This window comes from Pantherophis guttatus, chromosome 12 (genome assembly GCF_059756535.1).
Source record: "Pantherophis guttatus breed Tessera chromosome 12, ASM5975653v1, whole genome shotgun sequence".
NCBI classification, from domain to species: Eukaryota; Metazoa; Chordata; class Lepidosauria; order Squamata; family Colubridae; genus Pantherophis; species Pantherophis guttatus.
The window spans coordinates 2,694,349-2,715,353 of record NC_142074.1 but is presented as its reverse complement, the minus strand read 5'-3'; positions in this window follow the sequence as shown (position 1 = coordinate 2,715,353).

Below are 21,005 nucleotides of genomic sequence, written 5' to 3'. Positions count from 1 at the left end.
TAAGGCAGGGTTGAGCCACATGGGCTTCCCAGCCAGATGTAGCCTTTGGCCTGTTTCCAAAAGCTTCCTGAAAGCAATCCATGCAGATGTGTCCCCATCCCAGGACTGGGGCCCTGGAGTACAGAAGACAAGAGGGGTGGGTGGGTGAGGGAGTGTCAGAGAATGGAGATCAGCCCCACCCCACCACTTGCTTCAGCCCCATCTACTCGATGGCCCTGGAAGAGTGCAAAGGAGTGCAACCAGTTTAGAATAACAGAACCAGAATAACAGAGTCAGAAGGGACCTTGGAGGTCTTCTCAGGCAAGAGAGCCTATACCATTTTGGACAAATGGCTGTCCAAGCTCTTCTTAAAAACCTCCAATGTTGAAGCACCCACAACTTTTGTAGGCTGATTAAGCTGTCAACTTGCAAAGCTTTCAAGTTGCCATGAGCAGGAGGGAGGGAGAACTGATAGAGCTGATTGATTTCCCTAACTGAAGTGCATTCCATACATTCTTCCTGACCACAATCAGAAGGAGGGTGTTGGATTTCACAGCCAGCCAAAGTGGTTAATTGGAGAATGTGATTTATGACATGGCCAGAGAGGAGGGGAGAGACAGGGTCATAGGGGAACGTAAATCTACGTGGGATTAATTCTAACTGCATCCGAATATTGCCGAAATGGTGCTCCTAATAAATGACTGTATTTCTTTTGAAGTTCGGCTCATGGCTCATGAATTAATTGGGCATCTTTCGGAAACTTCACATAAGCATTCTAACTGTCACATAGGGGATCCTTCCTCAAGAGAATCTGGTTGGGGGGCAGAGAGATGAGGAGGGGTGCAGGATGACCCTCCAACCACTCAGGGTTTGCATTCACCTGAGCCCCAGACAGTTTTGGGCCGCCAAGCTTTCACGGGGCTTCTGGGAAACAGCCACAAAGGTATCTGCTCCTCCTAAGGTTGCAGAGCTTCTTCCTGAGTCCCCTCCCCCCCCAAAAAAACCTCCAGTGGTTCAGTGATTCTGGCACCGCATCCCGAGATGCGTCTTGCTTGGTCAAACGTACCTAGCAAAGTAAGCAAGAAAAAGTAATTTCTTTGTTCCACTTCTATGAACCTGGAAGTGAGAACAAACCTTAATAGGATTCAGTGAGGCGGGAAGCAAGAATAAACCCCACCACATTAATGGGATGCAAACCATTTAATTTTGGCATTGGCAAAAAATAATGATGGTTGGCAGGCCTGAAAATTAGTTGTGTGTGTGCATGTGTGTGTTTAGCCAGTGGGAAGAAGAAAAAAATCCCAGTTGGAACCCCCAAGTAGAGGAGAGTAGATCAGGTTCGCCTGATTCGCCAGTTGCGTCCCTTTCTGGATCGGGACTCCTTACACACAGTCACTCAGGCACTCGTCACTTCCCGCCTGGACTACTGCAATGCTCTCTACATGGGGCTCCCTTTGAGAAGCACCCGGAGGCTCCAACTGGTGCAGAATGCGGCTGCGCGGGGGATTATGGGAGCGAGGGGGCACTCCCATGTGACACCTCTCCTGCGTGAGCTGCACTGACTCTCAGTGGTCTTCCGGGTGCGCTTCAAGGTGTTGGTCACCACTTTTAAAGTGCTCCATGGCATAGGACCTGGGTATTTGCGGGACCACCTTCTGCCGCCGATAGCCTCCCACCGACCAGTACGCTCCCACAGGGTACCATCAGCCAGGCAATGTCGGCTGGCCAGGGGGAGGGCCTTCTCTGTGGCAGCTGCTGCCCTCTGGAACGATTTGCCCCCAGAGATACAAAGGATATTGGATCTCTGGGCCTTTTGCTGTGCCCTAAAAACTTTTCTTTTCCATCAAGCAGGGCTGGCATGAACCCCCCCCCTTTTTTTCTTTTTTTTTTTTTTAGTTTTAAATTGTCAATGGGTTTTAGTTTGAATGTTTTAAATTTTGGGCCAAAGTCATGTAATTCTTTTAAAAATTTTAAATTTTGTATTGGTATGTGTTTTAGTTCTGGCTGTGCACTGCCCTGAGTCCACTAGGAGAAGGGCGGTATACAAATTGAATAAAATAAATAAATAAATAAATGTGTATGTCATACAAAGGCTTTTGTGCAGCACCTGGGGAGGCCATCAGAGAATCAGAATGCAGGGGATTTAGCCATCACTTAGCCAGCCACTGCCCACTCTAGAGATCCACTGTTAGAGCCCCCCTCCAAATATGTCCCAGCCTCCTCTTTCGACTTCTCTCGTAAAGGAGAGCTCCCCACCTCCAAAGGCCTCTGTTCCATTACTGAAATGTCTTAGCGTTAAGAAGTTTTATAGATGGCATTTAGACCCCCAAAAAACTAGCCTGTATGTATCCAAATTTACAACCTAAGTGTTGGCAATGTGAGTGTGAAGATGCTACATATTTTCATATATGGTGGACATGTAAAAAAATTAAGGCTTTTTGGATAAAAATATGGGGGATTATTCAAAATATCTTAAGGAAAAAAATTAAATTTACACCACAGTTTTTTCTGCCGGGAATAGTTAAGGATTGTACTGTAATAGAGACTCAGTTGGTTTTGAACTTAATAACAGCTGCCAGGTTACTGGTGGTACAGTACTGGAAGAAGGAAGATCCACCCACCATTGAGGAATGGACACTAAAAGTTGTGCATTTGGCAGAGATGGCAAAAATTTCATCATATCTTAAAGACCTTTCAAATGAAAGATACATATTGGAATGGAGAAGATGGATTGACTATATACAAAAAAAGTATCCGAACAAGAAGATTCATATAGCTTATGAATGAAATATTTTTAAGTAGTTCATGTTTATAGTTTTTTGAGTTATAAGGAGTTAAAGACTTAGGGAGAATATGAATGCAATAATTTGTTAGCATATCTTAGCTTTATGTTTGTGAATGCTATACCCTGTGCTTGTTCTGGGAAGTCTAGGGAGGGGGGTGGGGGGAGGGGTTGAGGGGGGAAGGGTGGAGGGGAGAAAATGTTTGTATTTCCTATAAAACTTTTCAATAAAAAAAAAGTTTTCCTTGAAACCCAGACCAAAACTGCTCCTTGTCATTTAAAGTAACAGTTTGTCCCATCTCCTGAAATGTTCCCATCTTCCCAATTGATGGGGTCATCTAGAGGTGCACAAGAGGTGCCACATGGGCTGGGAGTTGCACGGGGCTGCAAGGCCATGCACAAGAGGTGCCACACAGGCCAAGGAGGGAATGCAAGGATGCGAGGGGGTGTTTGAGAGGTGCCATAATGGGTGGGGAGAGCACGCAAAGATAGGGCATGGATTGGGGAGGGTGCCCAGGGATGTCTGAAATGCCAGCAGTCCCCATTGCTGCCCATTAGGCACATTTTGCCATAATGATAACATACGTCATTTTGAACTGTTACTTTCTATATGCTTTTTTGAATGTTTGCTTTTATTGCCGATTGCCATTCTATAGCCTCTTTTCTAGCAGGTTTCATTAAAATAGTAATTTCAAATATTCTTTTTTATTTTATTGAAAAAGTTTTTCAAATACAAATTTTTCCCCCCTTTCCCCCCCTCCTCCCTAACCCCCCCTCCCCCTCCCCTCCCCCTGTGGCTTCTTCAGGGTACAACCCAAATTCATAACAGATTATATAATACTTTACCATCGCCTTGCTCCATCCCCCATATGCTGACCCTTTCTTTCTAATAATGTTATTATATTATATTAAATTATTATATAATTTCAAATATTCTTGTACACATTCAATCCGGCTCTGTTTTTAGCGCTTTCTTTCCAGATTCCAGGCTGATATCTCAATTCATCCTCTCACCAAATTTATCCTCCAAATTTATCTCAATTCATCCTCTCACCAAATTTAAATTTAAAGGGGCCTGGTGGCTCAGCAGACTAAAAGCATTGTGATTAACACCAGCTGTCTGCAATTACTGTAAGTTCGAATCTCACCAGGCTCAAGGTTGACTCAGCCTTCCATCCTTTCTACGGTAGGTAAATTGGGGACCCAGTTGTGGGGGCAATAAGCTGACTTTGTATAAATATACAAAAGTATGAAGGCTATTGCTTAGCACATTGTAAGCCACCCTGAGTCTCTGGAGAAGGGCGGCATATAAATCAAATTAAAAAATATATATATTAAGGTGCCCTCTGAATGTTGCAAACACCCAAACTGTAAAATTCAGGGAGCTTTTTAAGTGCACTTTTGAAACCTGGAATTCTCTGCAAATAATAATGGTTTGGGCACCAGGTTTTCGTGTGTAGCTCTTATTATTGCTGAATTGTATAGGTTTAGGGTGTGGGTGGCAGGATGCTTCTAACTGAACTCTGTCCTTGTCCCCCATAACATTTGCCTCTTTAAAATCTCTCCTGTATAGAAGGATCATCTGCAGCCCCATCAAAATATTCTTCTCTCCAATAAAGCCAACTGTTCAGCTGCCACCGGCCTCCCTTTGTCTAAGGTTGCTCTCTCTGGCTTTCTTGCTTGCCTTTACTAAGTCTTGGGAGGCCTTTAAAAGCAATTGGGGCTACCTTGTGTCCTTGCTAACATTCAAACAGAAAAAAGAAAGAAAGTTTGGTTCAGGAGTAACCCTTTACTGAAATTTCCAGAAGGACAAACTCTACTGAATATGCAACAATTGCAACATCTGCAGGAGGTCCAGCCACGGGACAAGATCCCTGCAGGCCCAACCAATGAGGCATGTGCAGCAGAGAGCGCCTCCTCTTCTCTTGGTCAGGGGTCTTCTAAGGAAGCAGTCCCACAGTTCTATAAGATGATGTATCGTTGATATTCAACTCCAGATAAATTGTCAAGAATGTAGAACAGAACAGAACAGAACAGAACAGAACAGAATAGAATTCTTTATTGGCCAAGTGTGATTGGACAAGGAATTTGTCTTGGCGAATATGCTCTCAGTGTACATAAAAGAAAAGATACGTTCATCAAGAATCAAAAGGTACAACACTTAATGATAGTCATAGGGTACAAATAAGCAATCAAATCATATTAGGAAACAGTCAATATAAATCTTCAGGATACCAGCAACAAAGTTACAGTCATACAGTCATAAGTGGGAGGAGATGGGTGGTGGGAACGATGAGAAGATTAATAGTAATAGTCATGCAGACTTAGTGAATAGTTTGACAGTGTTGAGGGAATTAGTTGTTTAGCAGAGTGATGGCGTTCAGGAAAAAAATGTTCTTGTGTCTAGTTGTTCTGGTGTGCAGTGCTCTGTAGAGTCGTTTTGAGGGTAGGAGTTGAAACAGTTGATGTCCAGGATGTGAGGAGTCTGTAGATATTTTCACAGCCCTCTTTTTGACTCGTGCAGTATACAGGTCCTCCATGGAAGGCACCTCAAGGTACCTCAAATGAATATTGGAAATGTAAATGTAAAGGAGGGACTTTTTATCACCTAAAGTGATGTGCGATAAAGCAAAGAAATATTGGAGTAAGATTCATAACTTAATACAGAAAATTCTTAAAGTGAATATAGAAAGAAAACCAGAGACTTTTCTTTTGGGTTTAATGGAACAAGACTTGGGAAAAAAATTTGGAACACTGATGTTATATATGTTGACGGCAGCAAGACTCCTCTAAGCACAGAAATGGAAGGTCACACCAATCCCCACAATGGATGAATGGCTGCAAAACTGATGGAGTTGGCAGAGATGGCGAAATTGACTGTTTTGATCAAAGAAAAAAATATAAATACTTTTATTTCTACTTGGAAACCGCTTCTGGACTTTGTGCTTGAGGTGGGAAAAAATGAAACTTTGATTTTGGGTTTTACCAATTAGATAGATTTGTTGTTAAAGAAATGACTAATTTCTATTATTATGAAAAAGTAAAAAGTTGAGGGTAGACATTAATGCCTTATTTTACTGCACCAAAGGAGTCGGAAGTCAATGTCCTTTTTTTTTTCTTCCTTGCTTTCCCCCACTATCCACTTCCCTTTTCCCTTCCCTAATTTCCCTAATATTTACTTTTGTATTCTCTTTGTATGTCATATTATAAATTAATAAAAAACTATTTTTAAAAAGGAAGCTGTCCCTAGCCTTTCCAGCTCTGTGGGCTGGCAATGGCAGTGGCAGTGAGAGGGAGAGGAGATGGCTTCACGAACACACTTGTCACTTGCACAAATGGAGCTTCACACATTCATTCACCACTTGCGCAGACCAGTTCCCAATGGGCCATGGACCAGTACCGATCCACAGACCGGGGATTTTGGACCCTTGTTCTAAGGCCATCACCCTTTCCCAGATGGAGGCAGGAACCAGAAGGGCCTGTAGGTTGAGTCCGTGGCTACACGAACCTGCTTGGTACTCTCTCCCTCTCTCTCTCTCTCTTTCTCTCTCTCTTTCTCTCTCTCTCTCTCTCTCTTGGAACCATTTCCCTCCAGCCCCACTTCCAAACTCATTGGTAACATGCAACATTTCTTCTAATAACCCCCCCCACACACACACACACACACTTTCCTTGTTCCTTGGGAACCGAAATGAAATTTGGGAAGACATAACTTGCTGTCCACCTGTATTTATGTGGGCACAATTGACTCTGCTATTCCTTTCCATTGTCTTATGCTGACTTCTCCAAAACCGCCTCCCTAAAACCACAACTGACCAGCATAACATAACTGGGACCCCCCCTTTTTTTTTTCCCATGGAAGTTCAGTTCCTCTACTTGGGCATCTTCTCAGGAGACCAAAGGTAAGGCAGAGCCATTTCTCTGGCTCTCTCACATGTGCAAATGCACCAATGGCTTCTGGAGAAGAAATGGTGAACTAAGGATTGTTCTGCTTAAAAAGGGGAGCTGAATGATGAGATGGCAAGTAGAATCTTTTTTCTAATTTGTGTCCAGACAAGGAGATCACCCAAAAGTGCTCCACATAGTTGGTCCTTGCAAGGAGACCACAAGACACTGATCTCTGATGGGTTTATTGCTCAGGGAGATAAGGGAATAGCTATCTTGCTCATTCCACAATCAGCGCCTTCAAGGACACCAAGTTTGCATATTTCTTCTTCTAATCACTTTCAGAAATTGCTTTTTCACTTCTTTTCAGTTGTTAAGAACTTTGGACTGAAAAGTTTTACAGCACCAAGTAAATTTCCTTCAATCCTTAGTGAAAGAAGTTTTAAATACAAGTTTAATTACTTGAAAATTTCTTTCTTGGAATAAAAAGAAAAAAAAATTGATTAGAACTTTGATTTTGGAAAGTTACAAACGGACTAAGGGTCCAGATGGATTTGGAATAAGATTTTGGAATTAATTATAAGAATTCTTCCCATAGGAAAGTAATTTTGTTTTGAATTCTTTTTAAAGAATATGAAAGGACGGGACTTTGAAGGTTGGACACTAGAGGAACTAGAAGGGACTAAAGATTATAATTAAAGGAGAAGAACACTTACATTTCACTTAGTAATACAAAATAGAGCAAAATATTTGAACATTGGCTATATTGAAAGATATTTTTAAATAATGTAGCCAGAAGTTCATGTTAAGGGTGTCTGCCTTTATAGATAGGCTGTGTTTAAAAGCGCCATGGAACAAGGCAAGGCAAGAAATGCCATAAAGGTGGCATTTCAAGATGACAGACTACAAAAATGTGATGGGAAAAATATTACACTGGACATACAAAAGAAACTGGATGATGTCTTAATAATTATTAAAAGGGATATACAAATAACAAACAGACTGACTTGAATAATTTTCCTATACAGGTAGTCCTCAACTTACAACTTTTTGTTCAGTGACTGTTTGAAATTGCAATGGTGCTAAACAAAGGGACTTTTGATCTTCACCCAATGTTATGGCCACTGCAGTGCCCTCACAGTCATGGCAACAAAATTTGGGTGCTTGGCAATCTGCCCATCCTTACAACCAGCCACAGGGATATTGCAGAAGCCACCTATGTATCTTCCTCCCAGGCTGCCTCACTGGGTCCCTTGGGCCTGCCTCCCACCCAGCTGGGCATCTAAAAGCCTTGGGCCTCCCCCTCCCAATGATCTGAGAATTACAGCCACTTCCAAAATGGCACCTGCTATTGGGATGACATGATCCGCCCTCCATTATAGGAAGATCGTGCAGTGGATCAGCTGCTTTTTCCCAAAAGTGATGTTCAGAAAAGGTAAGTAGACAGAGGTGTAATGGGGGAAGGAGGCCCGAGGGTGTGCCTCAGGGGTGGGGAGACCCTGGGAGACATGGGGCAGGCCATTTGTAAGTTGGGGAAGTGCTGCAGTGTGAGATCAATGCCCCAGGGCTTCTTTCCTCCCCTGAAGCACTCTGTGCTCTGCTTAATAACCACAATGGAGAGAACTGGAATCATAGTTATTAAGCAAGGTGATCACATGAGCATCTCGTTTAATGACCGCCACAACTTGCAATCATAATTCTAGTCTCAATTGTGGTCGCAGGTTGAAGAGTTCCCATATTAGAATTACAAAAAAAGAGGTTTCTTCGAAACTTTGAAAATATTTGCAAGAATGGACAAAGAAAAAATGAATTCAAGTTTAAAGAATTTTGAAGAGACTAAAGATCAAAACTGTTAGAAGTAAAAAAAGATGGAATGTAAAGGTGGTTTATTTGATCAAAATAAGAATAGGTATGTCATCTCTGGTAACCCTTAATGGACTTTTGTTGATCAGAACTTAAATGATGAGGTTTTAAGACTTTGTTTCCAAATAAGAAATGGGATATGGGAGGAAGAGACCATCTGTTGCATTTTAAGAGATGGTGATAAGTCACTAAAATTATTTGTATTTGTGATGAATGAAGAAGTAATTTCTTTACATACTTTATTCTTCTTCATTATATTCTTATTTTATCTTTTCTAATTTTTCTTTTCAGCACTTCCATTTTTTCTACTTTTTAAGTTTGGATTAGTTTTTATCATTGTAGTTTAATTCTTAATAAAATTATTATTTAAAAAATAAAAAAAACAAGTGTCCCTAAATGTAGACAAAGAGCCAGTTGTCCATTTCTTCTTGCTCTCTTATGCTTTTCACAGCTTGATTCATCTACCAAGACATAGAAAGAAAGATCCTCAGTGCTGATCTTCCCTTCACATCCTTTGTCCCCTCCCCCTCCATCCTTTGGGTTCTCTCTGATACCCAGACATGCCCCTTTCACTTCTGCCCTCTTAACTCTTCCCTGCCACAAGAGCTTCAGCCTGTCCTTTCATACTTCAGTTAAGCAAGATTGAAGGCTCTCTTCCTAAGGCTCTCTTGCCGATGCCCTTGAAGTGATGTCCCAGTGCCTGGAGGCTGTACGGGTCTGGATGGGGAGGAACAGGCTCAAGCTCAACCCTTCCAAGACTGAGTGGCTGTGGCTCCCGGCATCCCGATATAGTCAGTTGACTCCATCACTGACTATTGGGGGCGAGTCTTTGGCCCCCATTGAAAGGGCTCGCAATCTGGGAGTCCTTCTGGATATGCAGCTGTCCTTGGAGGAACATCTTACGGCTGTAACCAGGGGGACCTTTTGTCAGGTTCGCCTGATTCGCCAGTTGCGGCCCTTTCTTGATCGGGATTCCCTGTGCACAGTCACTCACGCCCTCGTCACCTCTCGCCTTGACTATTGCAACGCTCTCTACATGGGGCTCCCCTTGAGGAGCACCCGGAGGCTCCAGCTGGTCCAGAACGCAGCAGCGTGGGTAGTGACGGGAGCAGCATGGCGCTCCCATGTAACACCGCTCCTGCGCGAGCTGCACTGGCTCCCAGTGGTCTTCCGGGTGCACTTCAAGGTGTTGGTTATCACCTTTAAAGCGCTCCATGGCATAGGGCCTAGCTATCTCCGAGACCGCCTGCTGCTACCAACGACCTCCCATCGACCCGTGCGCTCCCACAGAGAGGGCCTCCTCGGGGTGCCATCAGCCAGACAATGTAGGCTGGTGACCCCCAGGGGGAGAGCCTTCTCTGTGGGGGCACCTGCCCTCTGGAATCAGCTCCCCCCAGAGATAAGGAGAATCCAAGACCTCAGTGCCTTCCGTCGCGCCCTTAAAACCCATTTATTTAAACAAGCCGGGCTGGCTTAAGATGAAATTTTTAACTGTTTTTAAATGTTTTAAATGTTTTTAATTGGTAAATGAGTTTTAATTGGGCCAAATTTATATATCTTTTAATTGTTTTTAATATTTGTTCTGCATGTTTTTTAATCTGGCTGTACACCGCCCTGAGTCCTCAGGGAGAAGGGCGGTATAGAAATCCAATATAAATAAATAAATAAATAAATAAGCCCAATTAGCCAAGGGGGTTTCCAGGATGCTCCACAATGCAGGGCAGTTCAGTCCTCCTCTCTACCCCATCGGCATCTCCCTTCCTCCTGATTCACACCCCACCTTCCCCAGAGAGAGTCCCCATCCGCACACACTGGAACTCTTCCTTCTGTGTTCAATTGATTGGGGGAGGAAGAGAATGAGGGGGGTGCCAGAAAGTCAACCGAGAGCTGCATCCAGGGTGTGGGGACCAGAGATTTCCAGCATAATGAAGAGCTTCGATCAACAGCCTGCCATTGTGATAAGCACAGTTCTAATGCCTCTTGGTCACCCACAGCTTCCACCATTCTCCTTCTCTTTCCACGGATTGTCTTTTCTACAGTTTGTGAAGCTGAATCTCAGCAAGGGATCCCGGCAGGAGGGCGAGAGCAGAGGGCAGTTTCATCAATAAAAACAGAGTGTTGGCTGCTGTGAAATTGCTGTGTGATCCATTAAGTGTATTAAACTCAATCCAGGGAGGGAAACAGATGGGAGGCAATGAGGTCTTACTTAGGAGTCACATGCACGGCTGGCTTCTTCGGTGCATCCGGCTGTGTTTACACGGAGCAGTAAAACAGCCCAGAACAGGACACCACAAACCCATCCTCCTGGTTTGCAAGTAAGTCTGGTGTCAGGCAATGGTGAAATTAAAAAATTTCCCCTACCGGTTCTGTGGGCGTGGCTTGTTGGTGGGAGGTCATGTGACTGGGTGGGCATGGCCATCTCGACATCACTCACATTGAGGGGCTCCTCACCGGCCCCACCCCTCCCAGCCACTCCTTGTCGCGAATGGCAGGAAAATGGGGAGGGGAATATTCCTGCCTACCTTCCTTCCCTCAGTCTGTGCTGAGATTGAGGAATGGATGACAGGCAGGAAAATCCCCTTCCCCATTTTCCTGCCTTTCCATTCCAGCTGCTTCCCCCCTCCCACTCCCTCCTGGGGACTATCTTAAAAGGGACAGGCTGCAGCAGCTCTGTTGTGAATGGAGGGAGAAAAGTTAGCATTCTCTCTGCTGCATTTAACATTGAGTTCTGTGGAATATCAAGTGGCCAGAAGAGGTGAGCGGCGACCAGCCGGGCGTGGTTGGGTCCAAGGAGGGGTAATTACTACCGGTTTGGTGAACTGATGCCCATACTCCCTAGCTGTTCACCCGAACCGGTCCAAGCCAAAGGAGACTCCAAGGCAGGCAATTCCTCAAAGATTGATTTTATTAGAGATGTCATATTGGCACATCTGGGAAAACCCAAATCTGAAAGCCTCCAGGTTTTCCCCAAAGGAAAGTCCAAGTCCTTTCCCCTGCATCCACATGTCTGTCACATGGTCCAATCAATCCACTGTCCCAACTGGAGATGCCTCCCAGTCACACCACTCTAGGTGCAGGGCAGGATGTCCTTGACTCTCAGAGAAAGGAATGTTATTATGGCTAGATATCTCTCCAACTCCATACAATCCCCCCTCCCAGTTTCCCGCAGCACTAAGTGTGGCAGCCGTGAAGATCCAAAGGAAAGATGGCCTCCAGGGCTGACATCTGGAGCTTCCCCTGGTTTCAGAGAGATCCTGGTTCTCATGGATGAAGGCACATCACCTACAGTCTCTCTGTTTTCGTGGCTCTGCCATCTTAAGCTGAAGGGAGTCTAACCTAATATTCCTATTTTATTCCTATTGTCCTTTCCATATTCAACATATTCCTATTGTCATCATTCCAGTGTACCCAAAGCTTCAGAGAATTGATGGCAAATGGATCCAAAGTGGTTGGAGGATTGTTGAATGAGTACTCTGTGAAATATGCACTGGGTTGTAAAGCATGCCTCGCTGTGGCACTAAGAACAATCTGAAGACAACTGGACAGAGAGATGGTTCCCAGGCAACCACCCGTGTCTCTGTCCTTCTGCCAGATGCAGCCCTGGGGAGTTTTGCTGAAGGACATGCACATTTACTGGCCAATTCTTACGCCCAACATGGACTGGGCTTAGATGCAAGCATGAGGTAGTCCTGCAGTTCAGATTGTTTGTGCAAGGGATATAATTGTGTGACTTTTGAACACTTTTTCCCCTCCCAAGCCAACTTCCTTTGGTTGTCAAGAAAGCAGAGAAATTTTGGATGGGAGGAGTTCTCCAAGGCCAGGCACCTCCATCATCTATACAGCCCCAGTCCTTTGTCTTCTAGGACCAGCAGTTGTGTTTTTCACCCAAAGGGCCTCCTGGTGGATTTGTCTCTTCATTCAATTGTTGAAATCTCTCAAAAGGTTTTCATCGAAGGAATGAAACCAGCCCAGTTTCACTGAAGGTAGCATGAAATAATATTTGGCTTAGATGCTGAAAGGAAGACTGCTCTGATGTATTTGTTCTCCACAGTCCTTTGTGCAGGGGTGGGCTTCAAATCCTTTAGCAATGGGTTTATTGTCTGGTTGCTGAGTGGGTGTGGCCATGGTGGGCGTGGCCTAGTTGGCCGCTTGCACCACAGTGGGGGAGGGGCACATTTTTCACCCTTCCCAGGCTCCGGAGGCTTTCCTCGAGCCTCCGGGAGGGTGAAAACAGCTTCCCCCGGGGCCCAGAGGCCCTCAGAGGCTGGAAACAGGCCTGTTTCCAGACTTCCAGAACCTCTGGTAGGCCCGTTTTTTGCCCTCCCAGACTCTCTGCGGGGCCCCTGCACTTACCTGGAATGATGAACGGGCTGCGTGGAGACTCCTGGGAGGGGAGGGGCAGGTGTGGGGTGAGCGTGGCCAGCCAAGGGGGGCATTTGGGGGTTTGCCAAGCCCCGGCAATCTTTGGCTAGCGGATCACCCAAATCCTGCCGCGCCCCCAAGAGTCCACCCGTGTCTTTGTGGGATCGGTGTCTCTGGGCTCTCTAGCTGGCAGGTGGACCTGAGTCTTCTAGAGGGAAAGCCTGAATGGCTTCTCCTTTCAGTTCCTCAAAGCTACCTTCTCTCGAACTGCCTCTCCTCCACATGCCTCTTCCAGCCTTCAGTCAAAGCCAGGGTTTTGAATGGGAAACACGTGTGCACATTTTAAACAAACACAACCCTGTTGTGGTTCTAAGCCTTCCTTCTTTCCCTTCTTCCATTCTTGTTCCTTTGCTGCTTCTGTTAATGGAAGTAACAGCTATTAAATTTTTGTGGTCACTTTTGTTTTGCCAGCTTCTATTTTATTCAAATATTTTTATTTGAATAAAATATTTTACTCCCTGGAGAAGAGCCTAATGCTGGGAACGATGGAGGGCAAAAGAAGGAGGGGATGGCAGAGAACGAGGTGGCTGGATGGAGTCACTGAAGCAGTTGGTGTGAGCTTCAATGGACTCCAGAGGATGGTAGAGGACAGGAAGGCCTGGAGGAACGTGGTCCATGGGGTCACGATGGGTCGGACATGACTTCGCAGCTAGCAACAATAATTTTATTCAAAACAGTGCGACTCTGAATTCTTAATAGGGCTCCTCAAAATGTTCAGAAGAAAAGCATCACAAAGCACCTGAACTTTGCTTTTTGTGCTTTTCACACAACTGTATCCTCTGCAAGGGTCCTGCAGCTTCTGCACCTGAGTGCATCTACAGCCACTTCTCTTCATTGGTAGCCCTAATGACCATGCGGTCTCTGCATGCACACGGATGCCCAGAAAAAAACAGATAACTCTTCAGGAGAAAAAGGATTCATTTGGGAAGAGATTCATTCTGTTCACATTAGTTCACATCCTGATATATCTCTTTCAGATGTATTGCTTTGGCTTCTCACTGATGAAGAAAACGGCGCTTGCCAGTGAGGCAAGGCAGGGAGGAGGAGGGCATTATTTTTACTTTATTTGTGGTGGCAATTGGCCATTTCCCCCCAATGAGCAGAATGTTCTGGAAGACAAAATGGAATCCACCCAAAATGGCTAACCAAACATGCCAGTTCTCTCATTTCCATCTGAGATGGTGATCAGCATTGCTGTAGCAAGCTGCCATTTTTTATTGTCTAATGACGTCACAAAACGGGGTAAAATATGTCCATGACTTCACCAGTTTGTGTTGTCATTTGCCCCACCTAACAGACCCCTGTGGTAGTGGTGTTGGCCTTCCTAGAAACGAAATCAATTCAAGGAAAATAAGGGCTATTAATTAAAACCATGGTATTCCTTCATCAAAGACGGCATCCTTCTAGGAGACACCTATAGGCCAAATGTCTACCTGGGGACATGTTCTGGGAAATTAAGATTTCCAATTTATGTAGAAATATTCACTGAGCATTTGCTTTGGAGTAACATTCTGAAATGAGTTTTGAAATCCGTAGGTATTGCTGAAACTTAAAACCTTTAGCAAAAGCTGAAGTTTGTTTCTCTGGTGCACAATTACATGGTTTTCCTTGGAATATCCTTTCCTTAACACTTCTGGCTGCTGGGTCCATGCTTTACAAACCCTGGAGCTCACGCTTCTCGCTCCTTCCGGGCTTTCTTGACTCAACTTCCTGTTAGAAAGTCATGCAGCTTCAATTTCCAGGCCTGGGTGCTGCAAGATTTACAACACTTTACCTGTTCCTGTTGTTAGTTTCTTTAACCCCTGACCCTTTTACCTTAAACTGTCTACCGTGGACCTTACGCGTTTTTTAAGGGGTCCTTAGGGGGGGCCTGCATAAGTGCCCCAGCGTGCCTACCGTCCCGTCACACTGTCCCCATTTATATGTACTCATTTTATGTGTTTATGGCTACGTTTTGCTTTTTTATTTCCTTTTATTTGTGGCAAAAAAAAATTCATGGGTCCATGTCTATGTCTACTGTCAGCATTCCAAATTAGGCTCTCTTCCAGTTCTGACATGAAGACATGAAGCAAAGACCAGAAGCGCTGATTTATTGCTGAGATGAACTTTTACCTAGTTTTCTGCATGCAACAGATAGGGTATCCTGGGGAACGAGGGTGGGGGCCACATTCCTGTGAGAAGTACGTGCCGGGACGTAGAGATGGATTTGCATGATGGCCAATGGGACATCGGGCTGGAGAGCGGCCCCTCTCCCTTCACTTCTGCGACATCACCTATCCCATAGGGAAAACACAAAAAGATTAGTCCCATCAGCCCGTCCCTGGCTGCTAATTGCTTTACTGTACCTTCTGGGAGGGACCCTTGTGTTGGTGGTGTTTTGTTTTGTGGTGGGGGGCTGCTTTGGGGTCTCAGCGTGGGAGGGAATTCTTCTGGTCGGGGTGGCAGGGGTTGGGGCCCCTTTGCTATTCTCAATCTGCGGGTCCCCTCTTGCCACCAAATGATTGGACCCCATTTGTCCAACCACGCGAGTCCCAATATGACTGGTTCTATCATCTTGGGGGCTATTATGAAACGGGTCATCTCTTGTTACTTGTTTCCTTGTACTTGTTGACAAATAAATAAATAAATAAATAAATAAATAAATAAATAAATAAGTAAGTAAGTAAGTAAGTAAGTAAGTAAGTAAGTAAGTAAGTAATATTTCCCTCCCACCCACCCCATTACTGTTAGGAAATGTCATGTGCCTCTGAGATACAATTGGACCACAAAATGAACCAATTCTTGGTATTTGAGCATTGTCTGGGAGGGGCTGAGGCTCCCTGGCCTGGCAGTGAAAATGGCCAGCAAAGACATCATTACTCTGCTGCTCATTCAAAGAAATATGGGGCAGTCTATTTTTATCCTGGAGTTTAAGAGAGCGGGAGAATTTAATTGAGTACTATAAATACAACTGAATTGAGAATAGAAGCTGTGTATGGAGAGAGGCTTCTGCTACTGGATGTTTACTTCACCCCCCAAAACTGCCCTCTCCCTTCATTGTAGCCTACAGAATCATCCTGAAATAGCACAACCGACATGGGGTCACCTCCTCTTCAGAAGATGGAGCGACTCCAGTCATGGACCTGGAGAAATGGGAGCCATTTAGTTTCCCAATGCATCTCAGCAAATTTGGTCTGACTCCCAGAGGTTACTGGGGGTGCTGGCAGCCCATTCCTGGCAGGAGGGCCACTGTGGCCAGCTCCTGAGTCAACTCTCCACCCCAGTCTCTCTGCTCCTGAACCTTCAGTTAAGGAAGGCCTTCCCCCTCCAGCCCCACCAAGTTGGAGAACCCAAAGTTGCCTTGGCCCAACTCTCAATAGGGTCTCAGTAAGCACATTTCCCCCCATGATAGGTGAAGGGTGAAGGGTGGATGAAGGGTGAATATGTACTTTCAAAGTGAGATGAGAAGGTAGGGCTTGAAAAGGGGACAAAAAGCAGATGAAGACCATTTGGGCTGAGAAGCTGAGTTGTCCTTGTTGTGAAGTTGAAGTTGGGGCTCCTACCACTATAGGAAGGAAGAAAAGTTTGTTATAGGCTCCTTCCCTCCCTCCCTCTTCCAGCTGCTACAGCTAGTCTGGCATAAGGAGAGGCCTAGTATGATTTAGAGTGAAGCCCCCACCCCTTAAAAAGTCCTGGAGGAGCTGGAGAGGGCCAGACTGGCTCAGCCACCCTCAGAGGAACATGCATCTTTTTTTAATTTAATTTTTAATTTAATTTAATTTTTGATTTATATGCCGCCCTTCTCCGAAGACTCAGGGCGGCTTACAATCTGCCATATTCAGGGGAATGCAGAGGTTTCCTCAAGTTGGTTTGCAAATTGCTTGCAAAGACATTTGGTGTCCTCAGTTGTTCTCCTTAGAACTGTTGACAAGAAATGGTTAAGAAGCCAGAAGGGGATGAGCAGCCATCTGAGTAATAGCAATAGCACTTAAATTTATATACCACTTTACAGTGCTTTACAGCCCTCTCTAAGCGGTTTACAGAGCCAGCCTCTTGCCCCCAACAATCTGGGTCCTCATATTACCGACCTCGGAAGGATGGAAGGCTGAGTCAACCTTGAGCCTGGTGAGATTTGAACTGCCAAATTGCAGGCAGCCGGCAGAGGTAGCCTGCAGTACTGCACTCTATCCACTGTGCCACTGCGGCTCAGTAGGCAGGTATTAGTGGAAGAAGTGCAGTGTGGAATCTGGTAATATTATGGTTTCCACCTCAAAGATGTACATTATTTATCAAGAGAGATCTGAGAAATGGCTGTGGAGAAATATTGGATACACACAGTGGAACAAAAGACAGAGGGGAAAAGCTCCAGTAGAATTTAATGGAGGTGCCAGTGGATGTTCCGGGTTCAAGTAATAGAAATGCTTCACCTCATTTCTTTCTGCATAGCTGCTCTTGTACTTAGGACTATCCCCATCACACACTTGATTCAGCTGCTCTGGAAACAACCTTTTGGATCACTTTCCCATATCTGTTGGATCTCTGATGGCTCTGAAGGAGTTGAGCCACTCAGGATTACCGATGCTGAAGGTTTAAGGAAGACCATGAAATGCCAAGGTTGGATGCAGTCCTCTCTCTCTGCTTTGCAAAACTTCACTGAGTTGACTTTTGGACAACTCTTCTGAGGATAAGAAGTTGCTCTGCTCTGGACTGTTTGGTTTGCTGATAACTCAAATGGATCAACCTCCACTCCTTTCGCCACGACCTGAAAACGTGGCTATTTCGTTTGGCCAACCTGGACTGATGGGGTTTTAATTCTAATTTAATTTTAATTTGTTAGTCTTAATTGTACTTTTAACTGTTAAATTATGAGATTTGGATTTATTTTTTTAACTTTTTATTAGATGTTTCTTAATTGTTGTGAGCCACCCTGAGTCCGGCTGGAGATAGGGCAGCATATAAATCATCATCATCATCATCATGTGATGTGGTCATGTGATGTCATACTTTACAATTGCATTGTTTAGTGACAGCAATCTCAATGGAAGTCATAATTCAAGGACTATCTACATTAAGAGTACCTGTTTTCTTGTAGTCATTGGTTTCCCTTTTTCCAAGGAGTTGAGGGTTCCTCCACAGGTGGCCCTTTCTCTGGGTCAGGATCATTTCCATATCCCTGAGACCCCTATACTTGAGAGTGGGTTCCCAATAGAGACCCCCAGGCAAAAGTTCAGCCTCAGGAACATTGTGCTGAAATGCTCTCTTTCATCATTCCGTTCAGTGCCAGAGCAGCCCCCACCCCCTTTAGCACCAGGCACTGCAATTTTCATAAGACAACAGAGAAGCCAAATGTGAGGCAACGGACAGGGCCTGGTCAGCTGGGCAGCCATCTTTGCAAATGTCCTCCTGTGGGCATTCTGGGGTAAGGTTTACTGTGGTGAGAATCAGTTTGAAAGCATTTCTGAGACTTCGGAGCCCAGAAGCAATGTGAGTCTCTTTCTCAGTGGTAATTTTAGCCATCCAGGTTTTTAGGAAATCAGAGAACTTCAAATGGTGCTAGAATCGCCTCGTTTTTCTGAGTGGAGAGAAGGACAAAGTAGCACTTTTAAGTGAGAGAGCCTTCATGGGAAATTTGGCTGGTTTTCCTGTGTGAACATCACTAAAGCGATCAAATTTGTTTGCCATTGCATTCCTTACAATAAGCTCTCTGCAATCTGCATTTCCTTTTTTATTCTTCTGCATTTTGGCCTCTTGGTCTGTTTGGCTGAGGCCCCTCAACCTAAGGCTGCCTAGAGACTCCAAGTTATCAAGGAAGCACCTTAATTTTTAAAGCCAGCAAATCCACTTTGGGAGATGCCGCGTGGCAGTTGTTCCTAGTGCTGGCATATTGACACCTTATGTGTGCCATATGTGTGCAACACAGAAGATGGATTGATCGTAGCTGGGAAATGGGACCTCTGTTCATTATATGAAGAAAGAGTGCCATCCTTTTCCCACTTTATTCCTTGTGATAGTCATGGTGGAAATCAAAGCTGCATCTGTCAATCCTCAGGAGCATGGGAAAATGAAGCTGAGCTGGAGGAACTGAGGATGGGCAGCCAAGTTCAATAGAGGGAAAGGAAGGGGAACATCAACAATGAAAACGGAGCATCTGTGAGCAAAATAAAGAGGAAAAACATGAATGCTGGATCAAGGGACCTCCCCAGCTCAAGTCCTACCACCCACATCTTCTTGAATGTTGGCACCAAATGAGACAACTATCAATACCGTCATCGTGGGCAGACGGTAAAAAGGAAGAAGGTTTTCCTTGAGTGATGGCAGAACCCTCTCCAATCAATAACAGGCATTCTCAGAAAAAGTTCCTGCCTCTGCTTCGTTGGCCTTTCCGTAAGGTCTCTTCCAGTGGTGAAATCCAATCTTTTTTACTACCAGTTCTGTGTACATGGCTTGATGGGCATGGTATGGCTTGGTGGGCGTGGCTTGGTGGGTGTGGCAGGGGAAGGATACTGCAAAATCTCCATTCCCTCCCCACTCCTGGGGGAAGGATATTGCAAAATCCCCATTCCCTCCCCACTCCTGAGGGAAGGATATTGCAAAATCCCCATTCCCTCCCCACTCCTGGGGGAAGGATATTGCAAAATCCCAATTCCCTCCCCACTCCTGAGGGAAGGATATTGCAAAATCCCCATTCCCTCCCCACTCCTGGGGGAAGGATATTGCAAAATCCCCATTCCCTCCACACTCCTGGGGGAAGGATATTGCAAAATCCCAATTCCCTCCCCACTCCCGGGAGAAGGATATTGCAAAATCTCCATTTCCACTCACTCCTGGGGGAAGGATATTGCAAAATCTCCATTCCCACCACACTCTGGGACCAGCCAGAGGTGGTATTTGCCGGTTCTCCGAACTACTCAAAATTTCCGCTACCAGTTCTCCAGAACCTGTCAGAACCTGCTGGATTTCACCCCTGGTCTTTTCCCTGCAATCTCCTGCTAACCAAGCATTTCTCATCGGGACAAGCTGGGAATTGTCGTTGATGTTGTTGTGATGCATTTTGACACGCGGTGTCTGGGACGGCCCTCTGAAGCTCTGCATCGCTTGTGAGGCAGAACGTGCAGGAGTCACTTCGGATGGGAGAATCTGAACCATCTGCTGGTGGTATCAACTCAGCAATCTTGTGAAAGACCTTTGATGTTCAAAAATTAAACCTTTTTTTAAATATCTAAGGCTGGCCAAAAACCAAAGCGCCTGAAGTTGTTATTATATATGATTCAGAAAATAAAGGGCAAAATGGGGAGGGAGAAGGGAAAATGACAAACTCACTTTCATTTAGATCAGTCTCGTCTCAATCTGTTGCCTTTTAAGATCTATAATGTTCTAATTCTATGAATTCTAAGTAGTTTCTCTCAGTTGTGCACAGTTTGGTCACCACACTATAAAAAGGCTGTTAAGAGTTAGAAGGACTCTAGCCCCAATATTTGAGGGGCTGCCACAGAGAGGAGGTCAAACTATTTTCCAAGGCACCCGAAGCCAGATAAGCAATAATGGATGGAAACAGAACAAGGAGAGATTCAACCTGGAAATAAGGAGAAATTTTCTGACAGTGAGAGCAATCAACCGATGGAACAGAAGTTGCCTTCGGAAGTTGTGGGAGCTTCATCACTGGAAGCTTTCAAAAAGAAACTGGTCTGCCACCTGTCAAAAATGGTGTAGGGTCTCCTACTTGGGCAGAGACTAGATGAACTACAAGATCCCTTCCAACTCTGTTAATCTATTAATCTGCTAAAACTAATGTCCCTCTAATTGTCTTTATACGTATATGTTCATGCATAGGAACATTACTATATGTAAATGAGTGGGATTCCACTGCATATAATGTAACATTTTATACTCCCCTCCCCCCAGGAGTGTGGGACCATGCAGTTTTCCAGCATGGTAGTAGAAGTCCTCCTCTTTCTATGGGTCTCAGAAGGTTGTTTCTCTACCTGCCCCGAAGGGACCGAGCTTCTGATGGTCACCTATGCAGGCAGTTGGCCTTGAAATGTTCTTGGCTTGAAGATCAGAACATGTGATGATTCTGTGGTTCTTCTTGACTTCC